This window comes from Culex quinquefasciatus, chromosome 2 (assembly GCF_015732765.1).
Source record: "Culex quinquefasciatus strain JHB chromosome 2, VPISU_Cqui_1.0_pri_paternal, whole genome shotgun sequence".
In the NCBI taxonomy this organism is placed as follows: Eukaryota; Metazoa; Arthropoda; class Insecta; order Diptera; family Culicidae; genus Culex; species Culex quinquefasciatus.
In genome coordinates, this window is record NC_051862.1 from 128882596 (window position 1) to 128904454 (window position 21859).

The 21859-nt window shown below is 38.4% G+C and overlaps 1 protein-coding gene across 4 annotated transcripts in view; it reads right to left on the reverse strand.

Moving 5' to 3' along the window:
• LOC6042229 overlaps positions 1–21859 on the reverse strand; it is a 472032-nt gene that overhangs the window by 385921 nt on the left and 64252 nt on the right. The window lies entirely within an intron of this gene.

The window sequence follows — 21859 nt, forward strand, 5'->3', positions numbered from 1 at the left end:
CTGGACATCATTTTTTTCAGAACTCGTCTATCATCAATCCTCGAATTTTGAGAAAATAAATTCCGTGGGGTTCGAGTGATGTCCGTGTGTGATAAAATTTCGCAAAATTTTGTGTCATGAAGTCCTCGGCTCCCCTATTTTCGATTTTGATTGTTCCAAGTGCATTTGAAAGCTGATGCGCCCGGGCCATTTTGAGGTCGAATTTAGAAATATCCATCTGTTTTTGGATGTAGCAAGACTTTTCAACGAATTACACAGTTTTCAAATGAAAATATGGTCAAATATTTTCATTTTCATATCTTTTATTGCATTTTCGAGCTCTACAACCTCCCAAATTTTCATCAAGTTTCATAATTTGGTTCTGGATTTAGAGCCGGTAAAGTTTAAAAAGGTAAAAGCCCACCTGGTGACCTTCGCCAACATATTTCGTTTTATATTTTATCCAAAATTTCTTTCTACATTTATAGTTCAGACCATGAAGGAACACCTGAAACAAATTTGATATCTATCGGCAATCCCGATCAATTTTTAGAACGATTTACTTTTTGCCTATCTTACTAAAGAAAGGATTAGGTTTCACTTTATGGCTGAACATCATTTTCATCTTCGTAAATATGACGATTCAGCATAAATTTTAATCGGAAAAATCGCTAAAAAATCACAATGCATCGACTTTCATCGCTTCGTCGCCAAGTCGACAAGTTGTCATGTTGAGCTTCGAAAACTGTGTGACAAAAGACATTCATCATGCTAATATTAAATTGCTTCCCATTTGCTCCTAAAATCGCGTAAAAGTAGACTTCATTTTTCGTGATTTCGTAAGTTTATTTAACAGAGGATCTTTCTTAGCTTTTCATCGTTTATATCGTTTTCATAGTTTTCAATGCTCGCGACCCCAATGGCTATCTACCTAAGGTACTCGCGGTTGAGTGTGTAGTGATGCGGTTGTGAAAGTAGCTTTCTCTGATTCCGTCACTTTTATAGGCGCGGCACACGCGGTTCACTTGTACCTCGGTTTTGCTTTGATTTTTTTTTTTCGTGACTGACACTTTCCCATGGCATGATCCCAGTGAACTACCTTGGCTCACACGCTGGGTTCATGCCACGAGTGAGTGCCAGACGCGACACCAAACTGACGAGCCAACGTGGGCTCGTACCGAAGCTAGAAAATTAAAGCCGCGGTGTGCGTTATCACTGGCGCATGGGAAGCTTGCTATGCTCGCGTTTGTCATAAACAGGGCTAGCGAAATTTCAACTTTGTTTGTGATAGCTGACAGAACACTTCAATCGTCTTCACCACGACAACCTGATTTTTACATTCTACATTCGTTCGTTTCACACACAAAGGAATGAGTGCTACGCAAAGTCACTCGCACAATCATTGACTTCCCTCTAGGAGAAAAATCGCTTCGAGAGTGGTCGTTTAACATTCTACCGAGATTCCGATCATCTCTCCAATGATAGCTATCATATGATTTCTGTCATCACGCAGAATACACTAGGAAAAGAGAAACAAAAACGAGAGAAAGAGAAAGAGCACGTTGTCTCGTTCGGGCGGCTGCTTGAGTGGAGCTCATTTTTCGTTCGTTTCGTCTTCGTGTTTACGTTCACCGACCGTCGCCAAGCAAATACGGCGTTGTGTGTCAGCGATCAAATATCGTTTTGGGAAATGATCGCTGACAGAAAGTTATATCGAATATCGAGCAGTCCCGTTCAGTGATAGATCCCTTTTCAAGCATTGGTCATATACACTTGTTTGATTAAAAATATGTACGATTAAAAATATTTATTCGGTGAAAATTGCGTTTTTGATTTCTTTTGGTAAACATATCATTTACATTACTTTGCTTTTATCATGAGTTTTTTTTTGTATCATTTCACTTTCTTTTGTGCTGACTTTATCAATAAACATAGTCGATATTATGAATTGAAAGAAGTTCTACCATTGTTATATTCTTTTGTGAAAAAGGCTCTATCTTACCCACGGTGGGATAAAATCGGGGTTTTAATTTTATTTTTTGTATTCCGGCTGAAACTTTTTTGGTGCTTTCTGTATGCCATCATGAAGCCATTTTGCAACATTAATTTGTCAATATAATTTGCGTACAAATTTGACAGCAGTCCACACTAAAATAATGTATGAAAATTCAAAAATCTGTATCTTTTGAAGGAATTTTTTGATGGTGTATGGATAAGGACTACACGTGAAAAAAATATACACGGTAAAAAAAATTGGTGATTTTTAATTTTACTTTTTGGCACTAAAACTTGATTTGCAAAAAACACTATTTTTATTTTTATAATTTTTTGATATGATAAGAGAACATCAAATGCCAACTTTTCAGAAATTTCCAGTTTGTGCAAAAAATCTTCGACCGAGTTATGATTTTTTGAATAAATACTGATTTCAAAAAAAAAATAAATATTGATCGCAAAAATGTTTCAATTTCATTTTTAGATGGTAAATCGAATTTGCTATCAAAAAGTACGCTAGTGAAATGTTGACAAAGTGCACCGTTTTCAAGTTATAACCAAGTTTTAACCATTTTCAGATATTTTTTAGATAGTCTCAGTTATTATTTTTTTTTTTAAATTATGCCCATGTTTGACCACCTTTGAAAAAAAAAAAAATTAAAAGCTGAGAAAATTCTCTATATTTGCTTTTAAGAACTTTGTTGATAAGACCCTTACTGCCCATGTTCGCATAAATGTCCAATATGCAAAAACAGCAAGCTGAGAAAAACGCAAAACAAGTTTGTCCCACACATAAGGCTACGTGTTATGTTTTCGCGAAAAAATGGATTTCCTCCTGATTTTTAGAACAAAGTACTGGATGTTATATGCTTTTCTGAAAGAGCTCGCGATTTTGAACCAAACTGCATCAATAACTCAAAATCGATGAAAATGCATATGGGACATTTATGCGATCATGGGCAGCTTAGTTGCTGAGATATTGCCATGCAAAGGTTTAAAAAAGCAAAATATATTATCCTTGACAAGATAGGTATTTTAACATTATGCGGTTCTAGTGACGCTCTCTGGCTACTGCGTCTGGCTACTGCGCAAAGTGCGGCGGTCTGTTGGCTGCGACTATAAAGCGCACTTTGATTAGCGCAACGCATTTCACGACCACGTGTCATTTCAAGATACCAAAAACCAGCATGTCATCCCGAGCATGCTTTGCTTATTTCAGATTTTTTTTTACCACGTGACTTATTAAGGTATGAAATCAAGCATGTTGATCGGACATGGCAAAATTGAGCCTACTAAGGGACCTCTGCGATTTTCGCAACGGCGGGATACGATCGCAGCGGAATGATAATTAATCCTAATTTCCTCCTTCTTTCTAACTAACGTGAAATTGTCCGAGGATTCCGAATATGACAAAATTGAGACGAAAAAGTGCCGCTACGGGAGCCTACAGGGCAAAAACTAACGTTGTAAAATGTTTGTTATAGAAAAATAAAAAAAAACTATTAGAAAAACTGCGATTGGCCAAAAAGTTAATACCATAGGCTTATAGTCCATGAAATTATAGTCTTATTTTTTGACCTACAGGAGTATGGGTGTTTGAGGTTGTTGCAAAAAGATATTAAGGTTTTAAAAAAATAAATTTTTATCAGTAATTTGTAAATTTGAGAAAAAGTCAAACCAATTCTGGATGTCTTTGGCACATTTTGAAGTGCTTCAAAAGACCTTTTGAATGCAACTAAGAGAGTTGGAACTGATTAAGTTTTACGGAAATGCGAGTAATTTTAAGAATTTTTAGGTTTTTTGGACCTCAAACTTCGAAGCTCGTTTTACCCCACTTCCCTTTGTCGTAGAAGGCTAATATTTGGCACGAGTGCATCTCAAACAAACGCTGAAACTTTCATCCAAATCGGAGTACCTCGATACGACCTGTTACACATTGGTGAAAAACTCACTCTTAAGTCAAGTAGTAGCCCTTTTGATCTGGATTCTAGTGGTTCGACGGGAAACCACTGTATATGAAATAAAATTCTATTTTTGGTTGTCCTTTCATGTTGCTTTGTGAACATGAACGAACGAAGAACCCTTTCAAACGCATCACTAATGTCAGTTTAATCACAAAAAACTCAAAAATATTATCAGTTGAACGCAAAAAGTACCCCTGCCTTCACACAGTATGAAAAACATTAGAAACAGTCTGCCAGAATAACACCGAGAGTGTCTCTAACATGTCCGCCTATTTTTCGCCGGTCCCCTCGGGAAGAAGTCCAAAACGATTCCCAACACTCGTTTTTGCATCACACTCACTCTGCGAGGCTCGTTTCGTCTTTTCGGCCTCTCCGATGTCATCGCATGGCCTCCGGGGGCATTAGAACAACGACGGCGACGTGGGTGTGTGTGTGTGTGAGCTTTGGTGCCACTTCCTTCAACTAACATAGATTAGTCACAACGGTTTTCGCTTCTAACCCTGGGGGCTTCAGCGAAGACTGCAATTTGCGATTGTTCGTGTGTGTGAGTGTGTGCTATGTGGATGGTCAAAGCTTGTTCACTTTTTTAAGCAAAGCTTTTTTTGTGTGTGAGATTTTCACGTTTTTGACCGGAGCAGAGTTTTTTTTCTTGCTTCAGAAAAGAGCAACAAAGAAAGTTGCATCACTACAGTTAGGGCGATTTGACGGAGAGGAAGCAAAGTGTGTGATGGAGACCTTTAAATTCTTACCCCTTCCGGTGACAGAAACTGTATTTTGTGTCGTTATTTTTGATTTTAATAAGCATGTATTTTTAAAAAGTAATTTAAAATTGTTAATTTGTTTGAAACATTTGAAAATAAATCATAATTATTTTCTTTCAAATAGCAATCTCCAAAAAGTTATAAATGCATTTTCAGATGATGGATTTCCTCGCAAAAAAAACTTCTAACCCTTGGCCTGACCGTCGCCTCAACTTTTCCATATCAAGTTCCCGCCCCACCGACCAGAGGGTGTGGGTTCTGGGAGAAATACTTTCGCAAACATTTTGTTTCGGAAAATTGCTTCTCACTCTTGTGGAGGAAAAAAAGAGCTCCGAAAAAAAATAATACCATTCCATTTGCAGCACTTGGGAAACTTTAGGATTGTTCCAGAAAAGTTTTAGTTCGGGGAAAGAACGAGAGAGAGTGGTCCCAACTAGTCTTATACTATGTGTGTGTGTGTGTATTTGAGCATGAAGGGGAAAGTTTTCGAAATGTATTTGTGCTTTATGTGATTTGGTTTCCTGATAAGTGATTGGTTGCGTGGTGGAAGAAGAAAGAAGTGAAAAAATTGATTTGTTGTGTTGAATTGCACTTTTATTTGGCGACATCTGTCAAGTGAGAAGCCACTTGTTTTTCGGTGTGATGTTTTTTTCCAGTATGAAATAAATATACTGTCTTACTAATTTATCAGTAAGTCAACAACACCGCAAACGTGTCATCTTATGCAGGTTGTGACTCAATCTAGGCCTATTTTACAGCTTTGATGGCCTGTTCATTTGTGGAAAACCACCTCCTCCACTTTGTCCATTTCCCGCAAACGAAGGGCAACAGGCTTTAACCAAGGCCACAATCGTGACAATCACAAGACAGAACAGTGTAAATTTCATTTTGAACGAACTGTTTCGAATGAGAACTGACAGACTTCTACCAGGTTGAAGTCAAAGAAAGAAGATTACTTCTTTGAACAATTGACGAACATGCTACAACATTTGAATAAACATAGAAAAACAAATTACTCAATTCGAACCTTGCCATTAACGTACAACTGGGTTAGTTTGATATCCAAGTAACAAGACTAATGCTTTAGATTCTTATGTAGTTTTATATTACACCCAAAGTTAAAGAACGAGGGGATAGTCCTCACGAAAAGAAACGTGAGGAAAGTGCTATATTGCGAGAGTATAGTCCTCTCGCGTGTTCATTCGTTCATTGGAACAGTTCATCCTATGAGTGGCTTATATGGACAAACGACCGCCACTTAGTCACCGAACCATGGTGGCCCATACGGCAAAGGTACGGTTCAATATGCCGAAGGTCTTGGGTTCGAGTCTCGGTACCGGAACTTTTTTTTTGATAGATGAACTTTTTTGGAAAATGAACCATGAGTAAAGTACTCTCGGTAATTTCGGGATTTATCCTCTCCGTCCGCACACAGTACCATTTTACTACCGAATCGTGCTCTTTATCCTCTCGTATGCCGATGCCCAGTTCTGGGTGTACTTTTATCAAATGCAAAAATAAAATATTACAACAACTCAACCCAACAGATTTTATCATCAGAAAAATCTGAAAGATATTTTCAGGAATTTTTCAAGATATGATAAAGAATGATAAAGACGCAAAAAATTCTAAGTGTACACCCAAACGGCGGTCGCATGATTTTGATGCATGGCGGCATGAAAGTATATCAGAATCTGCATGAAAACTGTCCTCATGCATTTTTTGCGATATAGGGGTATGACATTTTTGCCCGTTACCGACAATTATCGAAATTACCGACGGCTTTTTGGTTGTATTTCACAAAAAAAAACCTTATCAGAACGAGGATCGAACCACCAACTTCTTGGTTATTGATCCGACACACTACCACAGCGCCATGGACGCTAGATGAAAAGTGAGTGGAAGAGCACCAACATATGCTTCTCTTTGGAGTGTTGCTCGGGGATGGGCCAGCATTATATGTGTTGGTGAGAACTGCAGAAAAATTCTTTACTCTAAAATTCTTTGTGTAAATATTAGGTTTTACAGCGTGACGTCACGAGCGCACACGAACACACATTTTAACTGAGACACACGTGCAAAAAATGTAAACAGTGCAGCCAAGCTGTCAAATTACTAACCTAAAAATCGAGTCGGCGTAAAACCTAATAGGGACGTGGCGTTACATCGTGCTGCCACCTGGTTTTTTTAAGCGCAAGGGTGTAAAAGTGCTGAGTCATCGTCTAAAAATAGACGGCGTCCTATCTCGCCCAGCAAAATGAAGTCGATAAAGTAGTCGGTTTCGATGAGAAAAAGTGGAAAACGTGGTCTAAAAATAGCGACGTCATCCCCCTATGGGTATTCGGCGCCGTCGCTCCGTGCCATACTTTCATACACTTAGGAGCCCAGGGCGGCGAAGTCCTTGTAGATAAAAGGAAGACACTAGTGGTTGGTACTAGCAATGGTGGCCGACAGCTATAAAGTCAACTTCGTTCGAGAACTGCAGATCGCTGAAATGTTCACACGCGGGCAAAAATGATCTACGGGCTTGCTGCAAAAAATGTTATAAAATGTGACATTTTCTGCAGCAAATCCACTGTTGCAGATTTTGAGATATATTTCTCCTTTGGGTGTAAATATAGGTATTCGGTGCCCTCTCCCCGTGCCCATACCTTCACACTTAGGAGATCCGGGAGGCGGAGTCTTGTCGCAAAAAGAACGATACACGCCTGTGGATCCGTTGACGAAACCGCAAGGTTTAAGAGGGCCACATTATAAGGTGTTACGTCGATTCCGTTGATAAAGAATTGTGCTTAGAAGTTTTAATTCAGTTTTCAACTTTTTCCTTTAAATACGTTTGAAGAATTTTTGGTAGAGCCTAAATTACTTAACAAAGTCTGCATTAAATCCTTTTAGTCTACAGTAAGCATTTAATCAATCTTGTTTGAATTGTTCATAGTATACCGTCACTTCGACACATTTAGTTGTCCGTGGCAAACGCCGCTGTGAAATACTTCAAAATGCGAGCTGTTTTATTAAATTCAATAACTGTTCAACAGGTTAAAATTCTAAGTTTATCATTATTTAAAAAAATGTACATAGTAATCTTGAACTCTGACCCTGAAAAGGGTTTTTTTTAGAGTAATGTGTTTTCTAAAATATTTAACCTCAAATAAATTAATAGCTTCCTACAAACCCATTCCCGCAGAGGTTGCATGATAGATCCGGATAAGGTTTTCATCAAAATATCTGAGATCCGGCCAATCGCCGGAATTATCGCCTATTATGTTTTATTTTTATTTTAAGCTAGTGTAAAACGCTTGGAATCATTGGGTTACAAACAAAACTGTAGTAACTTTTCAAAAGTGCGTAACCTTCCATGAAAATAAGCAAACTATCGCACTTGCTCTAGTTGTGCATGCTTTCAAGGTTGTGCCCTATTGCAAATTTACTTGGGAAAACCCAAAAGTTCTCAAGTTTAAATAAACCATTCTCAATTTTCCAAGTTGCCATGAGCCACTCCATTAATCATCTATCATATAGCTCTGAAAGATGTAGTAGTTTTATTCTTTAACAAAAATAAAAATGGTCATCCAAGGACTCCCCGGAGTTAAGATCTACGAGTGAACACTCGAAACATTCATATAGAAGGAATTAGGGTTGTCCATTCTGTCCCCAAGGTGCGCATTGGATCGACGTCCGGTGTCTCCAGCATCAACGATTCACCCTTCAAATGTACGCATGGTCCTTAGTATGCTATGATGGCTAGCTGAAAATTACGACGCCTCATGTCAGACGGTGAACACGTGGCATAGCATCCACTCAAGTTTTGGCTCAGAAACGTACTTTAAAGTTATAAAATTATAATTTTTGATGTTGCTGTAACCATTTGAACTATTCTAAATAACGTAACATGATGATTTTGTAATAATAATGCAATCGATGCTGCCACGTGTTCACCGTCTGACGTGGGGCATCGTAATTTTCAGCTAGCCGTCATAGCATACTAAAGACAATGCGTACATTTGAAGGGTGAATCGTTGATTCTGGAGACACCGGACGTCGATCCAATGCGCACCTTGGGGACAGAATGGACAACCCTAATTCCTTCTGGAATTTGTTCATTGGACCGTCCCCTACACACCTGTCTTTATTCCGAGTGAATCCATGTTGTCCCCAGACCTGTAGGAACGATTGAACGAAAAGCATAAAAATCCCATAGTAAATACATGTAAACTTTGCGCTGGGGCAGGCCAATTCTCAACCAAATGGGCTGATATTTGGCTGATATGTTAAAAAATTTACTAAATTCTGGTAAATCCGTACTGGCATGATACAAGTTTTGTTTTGTCGTGTAGTGTTGTTGACGCTGGTGATATCAAGTGACGTTCAATGGATTTTAGAATTAAACTATATACTGCGTTTATTTTTAATAACCTTTTATTGACTTAGATTAACAGACAACCAAACTGCTTAACCAATCAGCTGAGAAGGTTTAGCAGCCTCAACGGTCTTGACGGTCTTTCCAGCCTTGGCAGCTTTAGCTTCGGCGAGCTTGGCCTTTGCGGCAGCGCCAATGTCAGCGAGACTTTTTCCGCCGATGGTTTTACCCGCACGCAAACGTTCCAGTCCGAGTCCCTTGCCTTGGGCGACAGCGGCGGCTGCTCCGGTGGAAGCTGGCTTGGCGGCCATGGCAACGGCCACGATGGCGGCGATCACGAGGAAGATCAAGGAGAACTTCATTTTGGTTGGAGTTAGGATGTTGGCTGCTGGAGGGGTTGAAACTGAACTGAGGCTTAGAGGTTTATAGCATGATTTATTTATAGTCGATTGAGAAGGAGTGGAAAATCCCATTTTAAACAGAGACGTAAGCGTACAGATTTGGACAGGTGTTTTAAAATCTCGAGCATCTATAGTTTTCGAAGACATCGTGATAGCCTTCAAAGTATATTTCAAGTATAACTGTCGACTACGTATCGCATTGCAAGGTTCCCTTTGATATAATCTCTTCCAACAATAAATACGAAACCTATCTCAAACCAAGCCACAATTCAGTTCCTAACCCTTCAGCAACCAACAACCCAACTCCAGCCAAAATGAAGTTCTCCCTGATCTTCCTCGTGATCGCCGCCATCGTGGCCGTTGCCATGGCCGCCAAGCCAGCTTCCACCGGAGCGGCCGCCGCTGCTGCCCAAGCCAAAGGACAGGCCAAGGTTGGCAAGACCCTTCTCAGTGCTGCCGCCGCCGGGCAGGCCAAGGCCGCCAAAGCTAAGGTCAACAAGGTCGCGAAGGTAGCCAAGGCCACCAAGACCGTCGAGGCTGCCCAGCCTTCGCAGCTGATTGGTTAAGACAATTGTCGAAAAATATAAGAGAGCAATGAAAAAATATTCCAAATTCTATGTTTTATGTTTCCAAAAGCCAAACATTATAATTTAATCACTACCCATGTTCGCATAAAATTAAAATTTCCCAAAAAAACTGGATTTCCTCCAGATTTCCAGAACAAAGTACAGAGAAACCTCTTTTTACGCGGTGGCGTTATGCTCTTTGTTTCGTAGATTTCTCTAAAAACATGCAATATTTTTGCAAGCTTCAAAAAGCGTTTTGAAGATCTGAACAAAAACTACACATTGCTTTTAAAACCTTGCAAAAATATTGCGTCGCTCCAGAGAAATCGACAAATTAGAAAAACGTAACGCACCACGTAAAAATAGGTTTAACTGTACTGGATGTTGTAAGCTTTTCTGAAAGAGTAAACAATTTTGAACCAAACTGCGTCAATAACTCAAAAGTGATGAAAATGCGTATCAGACATTTATGTGATCGGGGAAGTCTATCAATCTAACTGTTTTCAAGCTAACTATTCTGTGTTACGCTCCATATTATTTTGCCTTCCTCACTGAGGTAAGGCTATAATCCTGCTCTAAAAATGAACTTTGTATACATATCGACTCAGAATCGAAAACTGAACAAATGTCTGTGTGTATGTGTGTGTGTATGTATGTATGTGACCAACAAACTAGCTCATGTTTCTCGGCACTGGCTGATCAGATTTGACCCGAACCTGTTGCATTTGACTTGGTTTAGGGTCCCATAGATCGAGTTTTATACAGATTGAAGTTTCGATGAGTAGTTCAAAAGTTATGTATAAAAATGTGTTTTCACATATATCCGGATCTCACTTAAATGTACGTAAACTATGTCCGGGTCCATCACCCGACCCATCGTTGGTTAGGTTATCAAAAGACCTTTTCAACAAGCCTAAAACATTGATGATCTGGCAAGCCTGTTTCGAAATATGCCCACTTAAGTGATATTGATGTACTTTTTGGAAGCCGGATCTCACTTAAATGTATGTAAACTAAGCCCGGATCCATCACCCGACCCATCGTTGGTTAGGTTATCAAAAGACCTTTCCAACGAGTCCAAAACATTGAAGATCTGGCAACCCTGTCTCGAGGTATGGCCACTTAAGTGATATGTATGTACTTTTTTATTCCGGATCTAAAAAATAAATGATATTTTTGCACAATTCCATCATATCAGCCATTGTTGGTAATAAGTGAGGAAGGCTCCAACCACATAGGTGGATTAAGTTATTTTTTTTTGTTAACGAGAGGAGAGCGAGTCGAAAATCCCTTTTTGATCGTTACGTAATAAAAGAACGCTCCCTTAACAGTCTTCTAAACGATCAATGTCGGGGTAATCAGTTAGAATAACGTGAGAATAGTATCCTAGATTACAGAAAATCAAAAACTGATTGAAAAACGTTACTTAATCCTTACTTATACTTACTTATAGGTGGTTGGTGCCTTCCTCGCATATTTATATCAAAATATCTGAGATCCGGCCTCAACAAAAGTTTATTAAAAAAACTTCTTTCTTCTTTTTTCTTGGGCTTGTTGGAAAGGTCTTTTATATACCTTTCTAACAATATATAGCATGACAGGTTTTCTTACAAAGACCACCCTTTTTTACAATATTTCAAACTACAGCCAAATCGTTTTGCCTTCCTCACTGAGGTAAGGCTATAATCCTGCTCGAAAAATGAACTTTTGAAATACAGCTCGTAGACCTATATTCATGTATACCTATCGACTCAGAATCGAAAACTGAACAAATGTCTGTGTGTGTGTATGTGTGTGTGTGTGTATGTATGTATGTGTTCAAAATTCTTGCCAAGTTTTCTCAGCACTGGCTGAACCGATTTTGATCAAACCGGTTGCATTCGACTTGGTTTAGGGTCCCATACATCGCTATTGAATTGTTTGAAGTTTCGATAAGTAGTTCAAAAGTTATATATAAAAATGTGTTTTCACATATATCCGGATCTCACTTATATGCATGAAAACTATGTCCGGATCCATCATCCAACCCATCGTTGGTTAGGTAATCAAAAGACCTTTCCAACGAGTCCAAAACACTGAAGATCTGGCAACCCTGTCTCGAGATATGTCCTCTTAAGTGGTATTGATGTACTTTTTTGAAGCCGGATACTACTTAAATGTATGTAAACTATGTCCGGATCCACCATCCGACCCATCGTTGGTTAGGTTATCAAAAAACCTTTCCAACGAGTCCAAAACATTGAATATCTGGCAACCCTGTCTCGAGATATGGCCACTTAAGTGATATTGATGCTCTTTTTGGAAGCCGGATCTCACTTAAATGTATGTAACCTATGTCCGGATCCACCATCCGACCCATCGTTGGTTAGGTAATCGAAAAACCTTTCCAACGAATCCAAAACACTGAAGATCTGGCAACCCTGTCTCGAGATATGGCCATATAAGTAATATTTATGTACTTTTTGGAAGCCGGATCTCACTTAAATGTATGTAAACTATGTCCGGATCCACCATCCGACCCATCGTTGGTTAGGTTATCGAAAAACCTTTCCAACGAGTCCAAAACATTGAAGATCTGGCAACCCTGTCTCGAGTTATGATTACTTATGTTATATGTGTGTACGTTTTTTCTGGATTCAAAAAAATAGCTGAAATATGTGTCCAAACCACTCATATTACCCATTGTTGGTAAAAAAGAGGAAGGCATCAACCACATAGGTGGATTATGTTAGTTTTTTGACATACTTTTAACTTCATAATATTAACTACGGTCTTGTGGGACCCCAAGACGGATCAGATGAGACCAAAACGGTCCAAATCGGTTCAGCCAATCCGGAGATAATCGTGTGCATATTTTTCGGTGCACGGACTTACAGACATACACACGCACCGACATTTGTTTAGAATTTGATTCCGAGTCGATAGGTTTACGCGAAGGTGGGCCTACGAGGTCAAATAAAGAAGTTCATTTTTCGAGTGATTTCATAGCCTTTCCTCATTGAGGCGAGGAAGGCAAAAAGTGACAATATACTGATTGAAAGTTTTAAAATGGGTTGAAAAACATTCTAAAAAAATAATAACAGAATATCAAAAACAAATAAAAAATCTTTAATTCACTGCACCTATTTAACACCTGTTTCAAGCAAAATGGCGTGATATAAAAAATGTTTCATAAATATTTGGCACATGTCTATCAGTTGGCAAACACAGCTTTGAATTGCAATCAAAGTTGTGTTCCAGTTGATTGAACAGTTGCCACAATATACTCGTGCGTAAACAACCAAAATCCACGGTGCGTTCGAAAAATAAACATAGACAGGTTGGTAACATCAAATCGTAAGCCGATTTGACCTTATTTTATCAACTTTATTTGGTTTGCTATAAACGTAAAATCGTTAACGTTGGTTGGAAACAGCAGCTTCATAATCGTAAGCAGATTTGACCATATTTTTTTTGGTTAACATTTTTTCAACGTGTCATGACTGACACAAGGGCACCAGCTTTGTGCCAACGCCATCGAACAATCTCTCTTACAGGATTGACGGCCAAGCCAGCAGAAAAAAGAAGCGAATGAATGAAAAGCAGTGAAACAATCTCCTGAATGGACACTACGAGGACAAAACGAGGCAATAATTGAAAATGGAAATTCAATCGGGGAGGATTTCCGGGCAAGCCGTTTTCAACGCGTCTCTTTTTCGTTTTTTTTTTTTTTACTTTGATTGTATAACCCTTTCGGGCCTGATGGGTCATATATGACCAAAAAATCAAAATTTCCAAAACTTGCCTTTAAATTTCGTATGGTCATAAGAATCATTTTCCCATCATTAACTTGATTAAATCATTTTTTTTCAGAATTCAGGATGGAAAGGGATAAACTGTGTAATTTCAACTTTTGATTCGATTTTATTGTTAATGTTACAGATCTTTTCATAAAAAAATAAATTAAAATTCTTGAATAAAGGCTTGAAAACATTTTGGACATATTGGAAGGTATTGCTCGATCTTTTGAGCCGATGCAAATATTTTTTGAAGTGTATGTCCTTTATTACTGACCGAAGTCAAGAGAAGAAGGAGGGCGAGAGCAAAAAAATAAAAATCAAATTATTTAACATGACTTAAACATTTTCACAAAATCAAATCAAATTTGCAACCAAATTTACAGATCTGCTGTTTCAGTGTACCGTTTTCAAGCTATTGTTGCTGAAATACAACAAATATTTGAAAAAAAAAACAAGAACATTTAATGTTTTTTAGTCTCTTCCAAACATTCTAACATTTTCTAATTCTAATATCTCAGCAATTGATGATCCAATTTTCAATGTTGAAAAATGAAACATTTGTAAAATATTATGATCCTCATGAAAAAAAAATTAGGTACAAAAGAAAAAGATTATTATTATTTTTAATTTTTTCATGCGAACACGGGCAGTTTTGCCCTTTTGAAATGATAGCCGTGCTTCCTTTATTTACAAAATATTGTTTTCGAAAAATCATAAAATTTTACAAATGTTACATTTTTCAACATTGAAATTTAAACCACAAATAATACGGATAATGGGAAATTTATATTTTTTTAGAAAAAAAATGTTGATTTTAAAATAGGCAAAAAAAACTGTATACCTATTTTTTTCTGAACAGTCTTCATTAATATCTACAACCAAGGGTCCTGATTGCTCCAAAAAGACTCAGTCACCCGCAAGCACAAATCTAGAGCGACGAAAAACTTCTCTGATGTATTTCTACCGTTTGTCACTTCCAAACCAATCGCTACCGAACACTCTCTCTTTGCTCTCCCTCTCATTCAAATCGGGTAGTACGGCGAATTGTTCGGAGAGACCGATTTCGTTAAGTCGCTCAATGCTGACTGAGAATACTTTGCGATCGGCCTAGCTTTGATCATTTAAGAAATTGCCTAAAATCAATGATATCAATAATCAATTTTGTAGTTTACACAACATCAAAGACACATTTGGCAGCATTTTTCACCAAATTCTAATTGACGGCAAACTGTGGTAGTGCAGGCCAAATGAGTATCGCGCTAGTATTTTTTTGGCTCTCTCCTCTCTGAGCTCATTCGTGTATGACTCAGGTTGACGGACGGAGTAGAAAAAGAAATTCACGAAGTATTTGTTTCGCTGAGTGAAGCGATTGACCAAGCCGCTGGCAGAGAGCGGGTAGTGTTCGCTCGCGAATGGTTGCCTGCTCCAGTCGGCAAAGATTTATTCGGTGATGAGTGAGTGATTTCTGATCTTTGAACTGAAAATCAGGACCCTTGCCTACAACATTGCCAAAGATACTAAATCGATCAGAAAATTCCTTCAAGAGTTCACGTACCATTTTTGAGTGAATGACACAAAAGACTTCTTTGGTAATAGGAATTGCCCCTACAAAGTTTGAGCCAAATAAAAAAATACAGAAAATAAGACTGGTCTGAATCGGCAGATTTTGAACGAAGTCTGAAGTGCATTTTTTATCGATAGGCAGCGTCGAAAATCGTCACCCTCAATTCAGTATCATGTAGGGGAAATCTACCCTTTTCAATCAAACACCTATCTTCGTCATATGGAGAGTTTGATGCTCGATTAAAGCTCCAAAAATACTATTAGGGCTATAAACTTACCAGCAACAGCACCGCCGCGAGTAAGCACGCAAATGTATGCCACTTACTGGCCAAAAAGATCACATTTAATGCACTTTTGATCATAATTTCTATTTTGCGAGACCATTTCTCATCATTTTGTTGGCACACACAGTGACACACGCGAGACACCCTCAAACGCTTAATGAATATCGCCAAAATTAACTTTTCACTTTCGCTTACTTTTTCACGGCGCTTAAGATATGAAATTGCTTCCAACTACCGGCAACATGTTCTTTTGATCATTAGTAAGGCACTCACTTGAAGAATAATCCTGAAAAATGTAATAAATTAGCAAGCGCCATCAAAAAAACAAACGCGCCAAGTCGTTTGACGTTTCAATTTTCACTTTGCATTCCAATCGAAGGCTGAAGAAAACCGAGCGAGAGACGAAGGCAAAAAAGAACAAAGGCTGGCCGTCAACACCACCAGCAGCACAGCCAGCGATGCCAGGAAACTTTCCCTATAAATGCCACTTTTCGTGAGTGTTCGTTTGAACTGTCAGCGCAAATGGCAACACTCGACAGAGTGTTGGAAGAAAAAGAACTAAGCCGATATTAGAAAATGGGCGTGGCCCAATGAATTCGCCTCGATTAGAATACCCTTGGGATTTTTTTGTTAAATGCTTGGTAAAGAAATAGAATAACTTTTAGTGAAAGTGAAAATAAACAGAAATGTTCACAAAAACTTGCTCTACTCGTTGGTGTACTTGGTTTTAGTAAAATTCAAGGGAGACTCTAGATTATCCAGCATCATTCAAACACGACCGCTTATTAGGATTAAAATGGGTAGATTTCCCCTAGATAGAACCGTGAAGACTCATTAAATATCTTTAACTTTTTTTAACTATAGAACTCGCTCGACCAAGTTCTGTGATGAAAATCCCTGCACCACCGCTTCTCCTTCCATCACGTGTCCTCTTGCACGTGCTCGTTAGCGCTGTACCGCGAGAGACGTTGTGCGTCCTTTTCCTAACAAAGTTTCGCTGAGAAATTTAATATTTGCGTTGTTACGCCGCTGCGTAGTTCTTCACAGTCGTTGCAACTTGATTTCCGACCTTACAACGGAGCAACGGAGAAGTTCAAAACTCGCGCGGGGTTACAAATTGCCCCCTCCACCCTTGGTGTAACGTGACACGGCCCGTGTTGGCAGAAATTGGATGAAGCTCGCATTTTTCTGCTCTCTCTCTTTGCTGCTGGTGCCCTCCTCTTAATGATGTTCCTGGGAACTGTGCGGGACCTCGAGGATCGCCGTGGCCGTGGGAAGGAGGGACATTCTTTCCAAGTGAAGAACAAAATTTAATTACGCATACTTGAGCAACTTGGGTAGAGATCCCGGAGCAGCCAACCATAAGTCTTTTCCTCGGTCGTTGGTTGCGCGCGCGCCATCTAGCCAGAACCGAAATGGCTCGCCCGAGTCGGTGTGGATTTATTTGCGGCAAGTCTTAAAGGTGATTCTAACCAATAGCGAGAGATGGCGCTGTCGAGGTGTAGTTATGTAAAGAAGATGTTTTCAGGAGGGTCCCTCCCTCTTCTAGGCCTCGAGTGGCCTCTCGGCGAGGCTGTGAAGAGGTCCACTTATGGTGCATGGATATTTTCCACTCGACAAGACGAGTGTGTACAAACATGAAACGAAATGATGAGGTATTCAGCTTGGAGTGATGATGGGGGAATGTTGAATTCTTACAAATAGTCGAGAAAAAAAACATAGAAAATTTATCTAATCCATCCTAAACTTCAACTTTTCTCTAAATTTCTTCTAACTTGTGCAATCCAAAACGTTCGAATCATGAAAAATTTGCAAATCAAATGGCGGAATATTAGTAAAGATGACAAAACATTTTTTTACTTGAATAACTCTTTTTTATATTTATTTTGTAATTAAAATAATTCCTAACCAATCAGCTGCGAAGGCTGGGCAGCCTCGACGGTCTTGGTGGCCTTGGCTACCTTCGCGACCTTGTTGACCTTAGCTTTGGCGGCCTTGGCCTGCCCGGCGGAGGCAGCACTGGGAAGGGTCTTGCCAACCTTGGCCTGTCCCTTGGCTTGGGCAGCAGCGGCAGCTGCTCCGGTGGAAGCAGGCTTGGCGGCCATGGCAACGGCCACGATGGCGGCGAACACGAGGAAGATCAGGGAGAACTTCATTTTGGCTGGAGTTGGGTTGTTGGTCGCTGAAGGGTTAGGAACTGAACTGTGATTTCCTTGGGGGATGGCTCCGTATTTATAGTTGAAAGGAGTTTTTATCTATGAGCCTTACGAAGAAACACCTAATCTACTGTTTTACTCGAAATATGCTTTGAATATTATCACGAAATCTTCGTAAACTATAAATGTTCGAAATTTGAAAACATCTGTTTAAATTTGTACGTTTTAGTCTCTCTGAAAGAGAATTTTCGGCGACTTCTCAACTATAAATTTAGTAGTTTTGAACCTCAAATTCACAGTTAAGTTTTCAACCCTACAGCAACCAACTACCCAACTCCCACCAAAATGAAGTTCTCCCTTATCTTCCTCGTGATCGCCGCCATCGTGGCCGTTGCCGTTGCTGCCAAGCCAGCCTCCTCCGGAGCAGCCGCCGCTGCTACTGCTGCTGGCAAGGGGCAAGGTCGTGGACTCGGGCTGGGACGTGCTAAAGCCAGTGCCGGAGCTACCGTTGGTGGACAAGTCAATGCCGCCAAGGTTGCGAAATCTGCTGCCAAGGTCGGAATGACCGCCAAGACCGTTGCTCAGCCTTCGCAGCTGATCGGTTAGGAAGTTTGTCAGTTTAAATAAAATGATGTAGTTATGATTTATTTGTTAATTTAAAAACGTTTTTCATTTATTAAATGAATCATCAAGGTTGAAATTCTCTGTCGATCATGTGGGGAAGACCGAGAATCGCTTTTATTTGTTCCCATATTTAAACAACTGTATTTAAGGTTGTCTCAAAATCTTATTGAGGTTAACGTTCGGAATTGGCTGGATTTAACAATTGTTTCAACAGTGTTTTTTTTATGTACCATAATTTCACGACGACATGCATACAATTGCACTATAAATACCACGTTAAACTCACTGCAAATCACACAGTTCAGTTCTTCACCAGAAGCAACCAACAACCCAACTCAACATGAAGTTCTCCCTGATCCTCCTCGTGATCGCCGCGATCGTGGCCGTCGTTGTGGCCAACAAGCCAGCCTCGGTTGGAGCTGCCCAAGGTAAGGGACTCGGCAAGGGACAGGGCCGTGGACTGGGTCGTGCCGCAGCTGCTGCCAAAGCCGCCGCTGCCGGGGTTAGCCTCCCAACTGTGGCCGGGGCGGAGCAGGCCGAAGCTGCCAAGGAGAAGGTCGTCAAAACTGTCAAGGCCAAAAAGGCTGGCAAAAAAGTTCCAGCTGCCTCGGCTCCACTGGCTTAAAAAGTGACATGAGAGTTATCGAAAGACAATTTTGAAGTGAAACACTAAGCTTTTCAATATAACGTGTTTGGTCTCGGCCAAAATTACGCACCATTGAAAATTAAAATGCCATAAAAAACTATCCGAAATATCCTTCTGATGGAAACGCAAGTCCCTCTCACGCCCATGGTTACCCCAGAGAACCACAATGTTTTGTCTTGAAAATTAAATTTCTCTGCAACCATGCATTTTTTCAACCCGGTTCAACCTATGTTAGTTTAAATAGAATGTTAACTTATCGCCATTAAAATGTCAATCAATTTGGTCCATCCAGTAACGAGTAATGAAGAAAAACGATAAAAATCTCTATTTTGCTCTAGGCGGGAAGGGATTAAAAATAAGCTCAGTAAGTTATTTTGGCCATTTATCGGTGGTTTGTGGCCATTTCTATAAGTGAGACTTGATTTTTAACGCTCGAAAATATTTTTACCAGAAAGCTTGTCCAATTTCCCATAAGTTTGCTTTTGACATCAAAATTTTGAACGAAAAAAAAATCATTGCTTCACTTCAAATTTGACTTTTAAATCTTATAGAAATGGTGTGTATCTTTCTGTAAGCGTCAAGTGTTTCGAAAAATATGAAAACAAACTTCATATTTTATGCCCAGCCCTAGTTTAATAAACATTTTTCCTTTTCTAGGACGTTATTTAAGCAATATTTTTTTTTAACGCGCAACTTTACCACACTATATTTTTGATTTTATTGTAACTTTTGTATCATATTTATATGAATTTATCTTGATGACATTTATGTTTTTCAACTTTTTACTTTTAAAAAGTGTGAGAAACCAAGCAGCATTTTATAAAATAGACTAGGCACAAAGTCTTTTTATAACATTTTAGCTAATTTTCTTTCAATTTATAACCTTTAGCTTTAAGGTTGTTAATCTTTTTTATTAAACATAGACATACATATTTTAACTGAGCATACATATTTTAACTGAACGAGTGTTTATTGAAAAGATCTTAATAGATAAATACAGTTAACCCTCCACAACCCAACCCCGCCTTTAGACGGGCTTCGATTAAAAAAATCTCCAAAAATCATTTTTTAAACCAATTTTTAATCTTTAAAATGCATTGGAAAGAAGAACTTTTAAAATTTTAGAAAGTTTTACGGTTAGAAGTTTTATTTGTTTTATGTGACTTGTTCACTTTGGCTGTGTTTTTTACTTTTAAGTAAAATGAAGAATGCAGTAATTTTTGCAGTGTCCCAGACTATGCTTCTACGCATTTTTTTTCAATTTAAATGATAATGGAGCGATAATGAGAAAAACATGCAAAATTAAAAAAGCAACTGTTAAAACATGAAAAAATAAGATAGGCAAAATGTAATGATAGGAGGTTGTAGAATATGCCTAGTACCACTAAAAACAAACATAAACTAAACAAGAAAAATGAGAATAAAAATACTAAAAATACTAAAAATAAAACAAGAAAAACATAAAACAAGAGAAGTAAAGTTTTTCGTAGAACAATATTTGCACTAAATGACCTCCCGTGTTTACACGGGAGAAATAAAATTTTTTGAAAAAAAAATTAAGTAGTAGAAAAAAAAGTTGTTCTGATCTTCTAGATATTAAGCCTGATTTGTTTGGTTCATGTAGCTATGTTATAACCATGCTAGTTCGCCATACAATCATGACTATAATGCTGCTCGTCTTTAGCCCATATTTTAAATCCGAATGGAGGTGATTTTGGGAACCTTAATTCCTTGTAGAAGCACAATCAACTATTAAGTAGACATACACAATCTCTGGTTTTAAAAGAAACAGTCGACTTTCTGGCTGTCGATCTTCTTGATATCAATATTGCTGAAGGTGTCAATAAATTTTTCAGTCCCATCAAGTAGCATGCTTTGATTTTTCGTCCTATGATTTTCGACGATTTGTTTTGCTTACTAAACTGTTTAAAAACAAAATAATATCTTTAAAGTGTTCTTTTATTAAACAAAAAATAATTTTAGGACCCAATTGAATGATGAACGTGCAAGGTTTATTTGCGATTCAGAAATTCATCGAACAACAAAGAAGACATTAGCTAATATCAAAATCAATCATCGCTAATATTTAAGATGAGAACGTGTTCTGATGAAAACCTGTGGAAAGCCGAATGATCGGCAAAAAGAGGAACGTTTCTCTGTTAAATACCTGAGCACAAAGTAAATTTGATCCACGAGAACAAAAGTTGCAGAAAGTCTTCTTTTTTTATACTTTTTTTGGCCTTTTTGCTGGGTTGCACAAACGAAACCATAAAACCATTTTTACCTAGGTTTTCAAAACTGTGGGTTTTTCAGAAAATTCAGATAAATAAATTTAGATAAATTAAAAGTTTGAAAAATTAAGTTAAGATAAGTTTTATATAGAATTCCCAAAGTAATATGAACATTCATACTAAGTAGTTAGTGAGCTTTATATTATGTCCACATTATTTTTTAATCAGTCAAGAATACCAAATTGGAGTTGTGACTCTGGATTTGGGGTGATTAGCAACAAATAACTGTATTTATGTAAATTTTTCGAAAGGTGTACAAACTTTGTTTGCACCTTTTTTGATTATTGTAACAGTATTTGTTATATAAATCACCAATCATCAATCAATCGTAACAATAATTCTAAATCAAATTTGAGTTCAATTTATTTAATCCCTTCTTGATTTAATTTAAAATGAATACCAAACGATTTTTTTATTTATTTATTCAGCCAAAAATATGAATGCTTTTTAACATGAACGCATTTCATCCCATTTGCATCATGTTCACTTG